Source organism: Chaetodon trifascialis, chromosome 9 (assembly GCF_039877785.1).
Source record: "Chaetodon trifascialis isolate fChaTrf1 chromosome 9, fChaTrf1.hap1, whole genome shotgun sequence".
Taxonomy (NCBI): Eukaryota; Metazoa; Chordata; class Actinopteri; order Chaetodontiformes; family Chaetodontidae; genus Chaetodon; species Chaetodon trifascialis.
In genome coordinates, this window is record NC_092064.1 from 278,304 (window position 1) to 288,069 (window position 9,766).

Sequence of the window (9,766 nt, forward strand, 5' to 3'; positions counted from 1 at the left end):
CCTAATCTGCGGAGATTTTAATATACATGTCTGCTGCTCAGCCAATCAATTGGGTAATGACTTCAGAAATCTTTTAGATTCTTTTGATCTCACCCAATTGGTGGCCGGACCAACGCATAATCTTTGTCACACACTGAATTTAATAATCACCTATGGTCTCTCGGTGTCAGTCAAAGAAATCAGTGTCACTCCCCTCTCCGATCATCTTCCCATACTCTTCGACCTAATAGTGCCATCTTCGGCAACTAAGCCCCTCTTACCCCCTTGCCGTCGCCGCATTATCACCTCTTCCACTGCTAGTGACTTTGCATCAGCATTTCAGAACAGTGATCCCACTACCCTAGACAACCTGTTTTATCCTGCCTCACCTGACTGTTTCATCTCCTCCTTCCACTCTACCTGTACTTTAATTCTCGACTCTGTAGCTCCTGTAAGGATAAAATCCTCAAAGTCCAGGGCTGATCCGTGGCTGAACGATTATACCCGTGCTCTTAGACAAGACTGCAGATTGGCAGAACGGAAATGGAAGAAGCAAAAATCTCCCATTTTGCTGGGTATCTGGAGGGACAAGTTAGCTACTTATCAAAGAGCTATGAGAGACGCAAAATCACTCTATCTGTCCAGACTCATCTCTACGAGCAGCAATCGTCCAAGGGTATTATTCAGTACCATAAACTCTGTCATTAATCCATCCACTAGTAGCCCTATAGATGCTTCAACAGCAACATGTGAAGAGTTTTTAAAATTCTTCGTTGGCAAAATTGTTTCCATTCGGGAAAAAATTACTGCTAACACGTCGCAGATAATGGGCTGAATTTTGCCTCTGTGTACCCGACTGCTGTTTTTAATCATTTTGACCCTGTTTCCCTCCCCCTCCTCTCTGAGATCGTGCAAAAGCTAAAGGCGACCAACTATCCCTCAGACATTGTCCCCGCTAAGGTGCTGAAAGAGGTATTTCATACTGTCGGACCTTACCTCCTTGTTTTTATCAATATGTGCCTTAGCTCAGGTACCGTCCCAGATGTTTTTAAACATGCCGTGGTCAGACCACTTCTTAAGAAACCTCACCTGGATCCCTCAGTTTTATCTAATTTTAGGCCCTTTTCTCACCTGTCTTTTTTATCCAAGGTCTTAGAGAAGGTCATTTTTATTCAGTTACAATCTTTTCTGGAAAACAATGCCATCTTCGAAAAATTTCAATCTGGTTTTAGATCCCGCCATAGCACTGAGTCAGCTCTTCTTAAAATCCATAACGATATCCTCCTTTCAGCTGACAATAAAAACCCATGATACTAGTCCTCCTAGACCTTACGGCAGCATTTGATACAGTTGATCACTCCATTCTCATCTCCCGTCTGTCCAACCACGTGGGCTTTCAGGGTCAAGTATTGGAATGGCTCTTGTCATACCTCAGAAACAGGTCTTTCTCTGTTATGACTGGAGACTTCTCATCCTCCCGTGCCCCCCTCTCTTGTGGCGTCCCCCAGGGTTCCATTCTCGGCCCTCTTCTTTTTACCCTTTATCTACTGCCTCTTGGAAAGATCATCTCCACTCATAATCTTCACTTTCACTGTTATGCTGATGACATTCAGGTTTACCTCCCGATTATCCCCAATGCTCCAGCTGCACTGAATTCCCTCTTCAAGTGCCTAGAAGACATCGACCGATGGTTGACACAAAATTTTCTGCACTTGAACCAGTCTAAAATGGAATGTATTGTTTTTGGTACCTCTGATGTATGTGAAAATGTGATTAATAACTGTGATTCTTCCTTTGCCTCTCTTTTTAAACCTGCTGTAAGGAATTTGGGAGTTATTTTGGACCCTGGTCTATGTTTTGACCAGCAGATTGACTCTGTAGTGAAGCTGAGTTTCTTCCAACTACATCTTTTAACTAAAAATAAGCCCTTCCTCAGCAGGAACGATCTTGAAATGGCTATCCATGCTTTTATCAGTTCTAGGTTAGATTACTGTAATTCCTTGTACTTCAGCATCAAGCAATCTTCTCTCTCTCGCCTTCAACTGGTACAAAATGCTGCAGCATGCCTTCTAACCAACACCCCCCGTTACAGTCACATCACTCCCGTTCTTCTTGCACTACATTGGCTCCCTGTTAAATTTAGGATCATTTTTAAATTGATAATGTTTGTTTTTAAAGCTATCCACGGTCTTGCTCCAGCGTATCTGACTGATTGTATAAAGCTTAGACGACACTGTAGAGCCCTCCGGTCCTCAGAACAGCCCCTCTTGGAGGTTCCTTTTTCTAATTTTAAACAGTGGGGGGATTGTGCCTTCTCGATTGCGGCCCCGAAATTGTGGAACCCCCTACCCCCTGAATTACATTTTATTAATGACTTGGCACTTTTTAAATCACATCTTAAAACTCATTTATTTAGACTGGCTTTTAATATTGAGTAACTTTTACCCTTTGATATGCATTTTCTGTTGTGTTTCTTGCTATGTATCTTTTGTAATTTCCCTGTAAAACACTTTGATCATCTGTCTGATGTTGTAAGGTGCTATATAAATAAACTTTATTATTATTATTATTACTTTCAATCACATTATAGTTCGTACATATAGCATAAGAAACACAAAGGGAACCATTAGAGTGGTCCCTCATGGCAGAACCTGCTACAAAGAACACACAGTCAGGGTTAGATAGGGGTGTGTCAAACAGCGCATCATGTGGTTTTGACACAATGTCAACCACCTCTAAGCAAGAATGAGGTTCTCCATCTTCAGTTGTAGGAAGCAGAGTTGATGGGTTAAGGACAGTACAGCGTTTCAAAGTCACATGCAACATTGTTAGTAGAACATTTTGCCAGTACAGTAGTCCTGCTGGTGTTAGGTGAACAGAACATGCGCAACAAGAGGACACATAGCAACAATGCCAGCTGTGGCCATAACTGCTTCAGTAGTGGCTGCTACAGCCCTTAGACATGCTATCATAGCCCTTTCTGTTGCGGAAAGTCGTTTTGAATAATAATCTATCGGATGTTGTTTGTCACCATGGGACTGTCAAGACTGCTGACATAAAACCATCACGTTCAGACACAAAGAGATTGTATGGAATGGTAGGATTTGGGAGTCCTAAACAAGGTGAACTAGACAAAGCTTGTTTTAACTCAGTGAAAACTGTCTCTGCATCAGAAGTCCAAGTCAAAAAGTCAGTTATAATCAAATGTTTTCCCCCCATGTGTGATGTCATACAGGGGTTGGAAGATCTCCGCAAAATCACGAATCCATGGATGGCAATAGCCTGCTAAACCCCAAAAAGACATCATCTGCTTCTTTGTTTGTGATTTTGGAACATCCAAGATGGCCTGGATGCGGTCTGGACCTAATTTGTGACCCTCCGGAGTGATAATATGGCCAAGATAACGCACTGATTGCGCAACAAGCTGCAGCTCATATTTTGAAACTTGACCACTTTCTGCCAGAAAACAAAGCAATCCCACTGTGTCAGCTTGACAATTTTCTCGTGTAGAAGAACACACTAAAAGATCATCAACATACTGAATAAGTGCACTGCCACACACTGGCTGCCAATGCAACAGGTTTTTAGCTACAGCCGCCGTAAACAAAGTGGGGCTGGAAGCAAAACCTTGTGGCATCCGCGCCCAAGTGTAACGTTCACCATTGAAAGTGAAAGCAAACAAGAATTGTGAGTCGGGGTGAACAGGAATACTAAAATATGCATTTGCTAAATCAATAACTGTAAGTCAACAGCTTTCCACAATGGCACTTTCATTTATGAATGACAGGAGTAATGTTTGTCACATTAACAGAATCAATTTAGGCGGTGTCTTCTAATGTTAATTGTTCACATTGTCACTATATGACAACTAGTTCATCAATGTTGTCATGAGTGTCGGGGTGTATGAATGTGTGTGTATGCTGCTCAATGCTCTGACCTGTCTCTGCTGTCTCCTATGACTGTGTCACTGGGAGTCCTGGAGAATAAACATAGTCCTTTAGGTGGTGAATGTGGCCAGGAGCTGGTCTGTTGGAAAGTCTCGGGGGTTGCACAATTCTGTGAGATATGCCTGTAGCCGTCACATCTGTAGCATCTCAACTTGCCATCCAGCTGTCTTTGAAATGCTGGCTGTGGGCCCAGTCTTTTTTTCCCTCTGTCTTTCTGGTGAGATCATTTACTTTGCCCAAGATGTTGTGAGCCCCCCTATAGTCTTTTGCGGATCAGGTAGCTCCTCAGCAATCTCCTTCAGTTCATCTGGATGCCATGGCCTGTACACAAGCACCTCTGGATCCCAATGTGCATGTGCCTTGTCACCCATTGGTCGGGGGTGGGGGTTTGGAAACACCATCATAGGCATCTGGGGTACGCCTCCTTTGTCCTCTTGACTTTGCAACCAGTAGTCAAAAGGTGCTGCTGTAGACAGAGACTTCTTGGGAGAAGCAAGGTTAGTCTGCTGGTTTTTTGGAGTCAAAGAGAGAGCAGACAGGTCAGGGCACAATGCCTTTTCTTCCTCCTCCCCTTCAGAGTCTCCCTGGTCACTTTTAGCTGCAGGGGTGGCCCCTTGCTGAGAAGTTGTCATATCCCTATTTCTTGCCCTACATTTTTTTCTCCTTTCTTTCACACATACTCTCTTCTTTCATTTCAACATCAATTCTGTCTCTGACTTGTTTAGCTCATTTTTGCTTCTCTTTTCCACTTCTGATAAGCTTGTCAATTCATCTTTTTCTTCCCTACTTTCTTTTCCCTGCATGTTTTCTACTATCAGCACTCTACACCTTCTTAAACAATCAGTACTCAATGTGCCTATCAATGGAAACACCCCTTCAGTGACATGGCGCCAAAGTGGAACATCCTCAACCACATTTTTTTCCCCATTTCTCTGCCTTTATTTTAGCATGGCCTGTAAGAGGTTCAGGTAATGGTTTTAACTTCCCCGTTTTGTTCCCCATAATCCCAACTGACTCACTACTGGGACAGGTGTGCTTTAGACTCTCAATGGGCTAATCAGTCACACAAAATTCACAGTCACACTGACCTTCCCATACAGGTATGGTTGGAACTTATCAAACACACATTACCTTGGAGCAACTCATTCAGCCAGGTGGTTTGTATGACACAGCCCGAATAACGCACCCCTTTAATATGCTTACATACTAGACACTGAACGAGTCACAACAAAGTTCAATTTCTTTTTTTTTTTCATTTCTTCTTTCAGTTTTACTTCTAGCAATAATATGGTTGTTGTTGTTTTTTGTTTTTTAAACTGAGGGATCCCCCTATTGGGAATCCAAACTTAGTTGTCCAGACATCTAAATATTTCAAAAAAATAAAACCCAGATTAAAGCCCATTTCAATTTCAATGTTCACCAAACGATTTTCGCTGAATATTAGTACAGTATTGTACTATATATTTTTATTATATTAGCATCATCGCTTTTATTTTAGTCTCTAATTATATCTAATAGAATTTCCGTATTTCTATAAGGATTATCTCAAACTTCTTGCTATTTCTTAATAATACAGATATAGACATAGACATACACACAATGTTGTGGGCATATATCTACACACATACGCATATATGTGTATATATATAAAATGAGCTCTTTCACGTGAATCACGATTTTCAACAGCCTCTTGCTGCACCGATATCTCTTTCTCTTTTTTTTTATTTTCTGCTCATACAGTTTCAACACCACAAAGGAATTACTTGAAACCGGTTTACACTGCCTGGTCTTAAGTGTAAACTGTCCCAGCACCACACAGGAATTACCTGGGAACTTAAACTCAATACCTTAAAACTTCCAAGACCACACAGGTATTACATGGAAGCTGTTCCCAAGACCACACAGGTATTACATGGGAACTGTCCCCAAGACCAGAAAGGAATTACATGGTAACTGATGGTTGAGACCACACAGGCATTACACAACTCGTCTAGAGATTTCCCAGGGTTCATAATAGACCATAAACTCCTCAGGTACAGTGAATCGCACCTTAACCCCCCCCCCCCCAGTCCTGTTGGCTTCATTGAATGTCCTTTGGTCCTCTTTCTCACCTCAGTGAGAAAGGGCCACAAACACTTTTACAATTCATAGACTGCTTCCCAGGATTAGAAAGTCCAATTCCTACAGTTTCTGTTGATAATGCTGCTCACTGCTGTGTGGAGATTTTCTGTCACTGGAGTACTCGACTAATTCAGCCTACCAACAATTTCATTTACAAATGTAGAATCATGATCTAATTCTACATGATAATCAGGTCAAGTTAGTGACTCCAAAATCCAAGTGGGTATGTTATATAGTACATCTTGTTTAACACTCAGGCGAAAACATCTTGTCACCCTGACTCTTAGCCTAGAGTCATGAATATCAGGTCCCCGAGGACAATCAGGGCTGATACCAAGATGCTTATGCCGCCTCTCCTCCCTGTTTATGCATGCCTGAAGACAACACATACACACACATCACCTGTTTAGAATAAGGATAGGTTATGCCCAGTACTTGGAAATGTTTATCGGATTAATGTATGGGGTTGGTCAAAACCAACTTCATAAGTATGAACTATTGTCTGAGAACGGGGCTCATTCTGGCTGAGATCCTGAGGGAGCTCTGTCAGTCTGAGACCAGTGATGCATTGCTTTACCTGTGACCTACAATAAATACTTTGACTGTGAACTGAAGACTTCTTTGGACTGTTCTTGAGCTTCCAATAAAGAACTGAGCTTCAAAGCTAACAGGTACAATAAAGATGTACAGAGATAAAGAGAAAAAAAAAACTCAAATGAAGCAGATATCAAAGAATTGAAAACATTTTTTTTGAAATCACAGATGTTAATCCTGTTAGTTGTGTGCAGGATTGTTTTTTGTTCTTTGCAGAAAAACAGAAGATAAACATTAATACAGTCTCTTTCTTCATTCCCTCTGGCCTTTTGAAGGGTAACTTTCTGCACTGTGATGAAATATAGCTGACTATTACCATCCACCAGGGGGCTCCGCCAGCTGAACCTGCACTTGCTAAGGCCACCGAACCTTTTTTCAGCATTTCGTCCTCTTCAGTCTGGAAGAGCCTAAAACAAATCACTTGAATTCCAAATGTTGACTCCAGAAGGGCAGGACAATTACCTAAACGAATACTTAACTTAATGAAACTTGTCCAGGTGGGGGGTTGTGAAAGGTAGCAGTTGACCTCCTCCATCCTGCCACTCCACCACAGCTGGGCTGATAATCAGAGAGGGGAAACTGTACTGTACATTCTTCACTCCACTGGACACACGCTGTATGATTATCAGCAAAAGCTCTGAGGAACTGTGGCAGGGCAGCACAGACTTCCTCCACCACTCTGTTGATCTGATAGAGGTGATGCCGCTGTCCTCTCTAAGGACGTCTACAGATGCTGCCACCATCTTCATCAGATGGCCCAGTTTGGTGCAGCCAGCCCCTCTGAGTTTGGCTCACAGGCTGGCAGACTGCAGTGTATGAGTCGGTAGCAGATTATTATAAAAAAAAGGTTCCTCAAGCAACCACATGCCCGGAGTCTCATTTGCGCAAATTTGAAAATCTGCCATGCCTGCAGTACAAAGCTGTAGAAGGGTGTCAGTCAGGTGAAGTCCGTAACTTCAGGTTGTAAGAGAAAAAGCTGTTTATCATAGCCCAAACTCCCAGCTCTCCTCAGCAACAGATGAGCTGTGCTGAGCCAGCTTGGGCTGCAGTTATATAGCAGTCTTTGGGCAGCCTGGAGTCTGAATGAGGCAATTTTGGACTGGATGTTGATCAGTCCCTGCCCCCCCTCAGCCACTGGTAGATGGAGAGCTGCTGCCTGGACCCAATGCTGGGCAGAGCAGAACAATTCCAGGATGGCTCTCTGAATGTCCTCTATCAGGCCTCTTGGTGGCATCAGGGCGTTGAAGAGTCGAGGCCACCAAGTCACTGGCAACCAGAACTATTCCCCTATATGACAACTGGGGTAGCAACCATTTCCATTTAGACAACCGAGCGCACACTTTTTCCCTTAACTCCCTCCCAGTTCTTAAGTTGAAAGCCCTCTGTGCTCTGAAATACTCCTATCAATTTCAGCCCTGCCTTCCCCCACTCAAATCCTCCAGGCAGACTGGGCACTGCCTGATCCCTCCACTGTCCCACCAACAAAGCTTCACTTTTTGCCCAGTTCACCGTGCAGATGAGGCCTTTTCATACAGGCACGGGGTATCCCGCAAACACTGAACATTCCCCTGGCCTGTAATAAAAATGTTGACATCATCTGCATAAGCAGAAACGGCAGGAGGACCTTCAAGTTTGGAGGAACCCGCCTGAGAGAGACCTCTGAGCTAACCACTCAATCTGCACAGCAAGGGCTCAATAGCTAAGCTATATAGTTGACCTGAGAAAGGACACCCCTGTCTTGTCCCCTGCTGTACAGTGATTGGCTGACTCAGCCCTGCCCCTGTCTTCACTGAGCACCACTATACAATAACCTGATCCAAGCCAGAAAACCATCATCTATACCGAAAGCCCTAAATGCAGAAAACAGATAACAGTGATCCACCCTATCGAAAGCTTTCTCCTAGTCCAAAGACACAATACCGAAATCAACATTATAGGATCCAAACAAATCAATAACATCTCTGATAAGGAAAATGTTGTCCATGATTGTCCTGTCAGGTACACAGTAAGTTTGATCTGAGTTTAAGATTACTTCCAGGATGTCCTGAAGTCTGTTTGATAAGGCTCTGGAAAGCACCTTATAGTCTGTGCAGAGGAGGTCAACTGGCCTCCAGTTCTTCAGTAAGGCCAGGTCTCCTTTCTTGGGCATCAGGGAAAGTACTGCTTGCTGACAGGAGATAGGAAGCGAATCCTTCTCTGAAACACTCCAACAACACAACATGTAATTCAGGTCAAAGGATATTCCAGAACCACTTATAAAAGTCAGAGGAGAGACCATCTGTCCCTGGTGCCCGTCCTGATGCCATCTGGTTGACAGTGACTGTCAGCTCCTCCAGAGTCAGGCAGGTCATCTGCTTCCTCTGTGCTAACAATCTCTCCAGACTGAAAAAGAAAGAGCTCGGGGCATCAATGTCTTTCAGTTGGAGGAAGCGAGACCTAACGAGAGCTCCCTTGACTCTCTCCTGCAGAAAGGAGCTCAACTCCAACCTCTTGTCCCGCAACAGATGACCTGCAGTGGGATCAGAGTCTCTATGTAGCCCCTCTTCAATATTCCTAATGCTGGCTTCAAGTTCCTGAACTGCTGCTTTGATCTTAGCAGTGGAATGAGAGGTGAACTGCTGGCAAAACACATGAATTTGTGCCTTACCAACCTCTCACCATACCTCCCACCGGCTTTTCTGATTTTCCACTGATGCCAAAAGCATTCAAAGATCTCACAGAAGGTATGGTCTTGCAGGAGTTTATTGTTAAAAAACCAATAGGACTTAACCCTTTCACCTGGCAAAATGATCAAGTCTGTACTAACAAGGTGATGGTCAGTGAAACTAACTGGGCTGATGTCACTGTGAGCTTGTCAGGAGCTGAGACTTTGAGAAATGTAGATCCTGTCTAGTCGGGCTGCACTCACCCTGTTATTTCTGACCCTCACCCATGTGTATAGTCTGGACTGTGGGTGTTTAACCCTCCAAGTGTCTAACAGATCCAGGTGAGTGAGGATACTGTTAAGTGTAGCAGTTGTATCACTGATACAACCCTCTAAGTTACTGCACCAGTTTTAGGTTCCGAAGGAGTGGGGAAACAACACAAAAATTAGACCAGAGACGATGTAATTTAAATATAAAAAG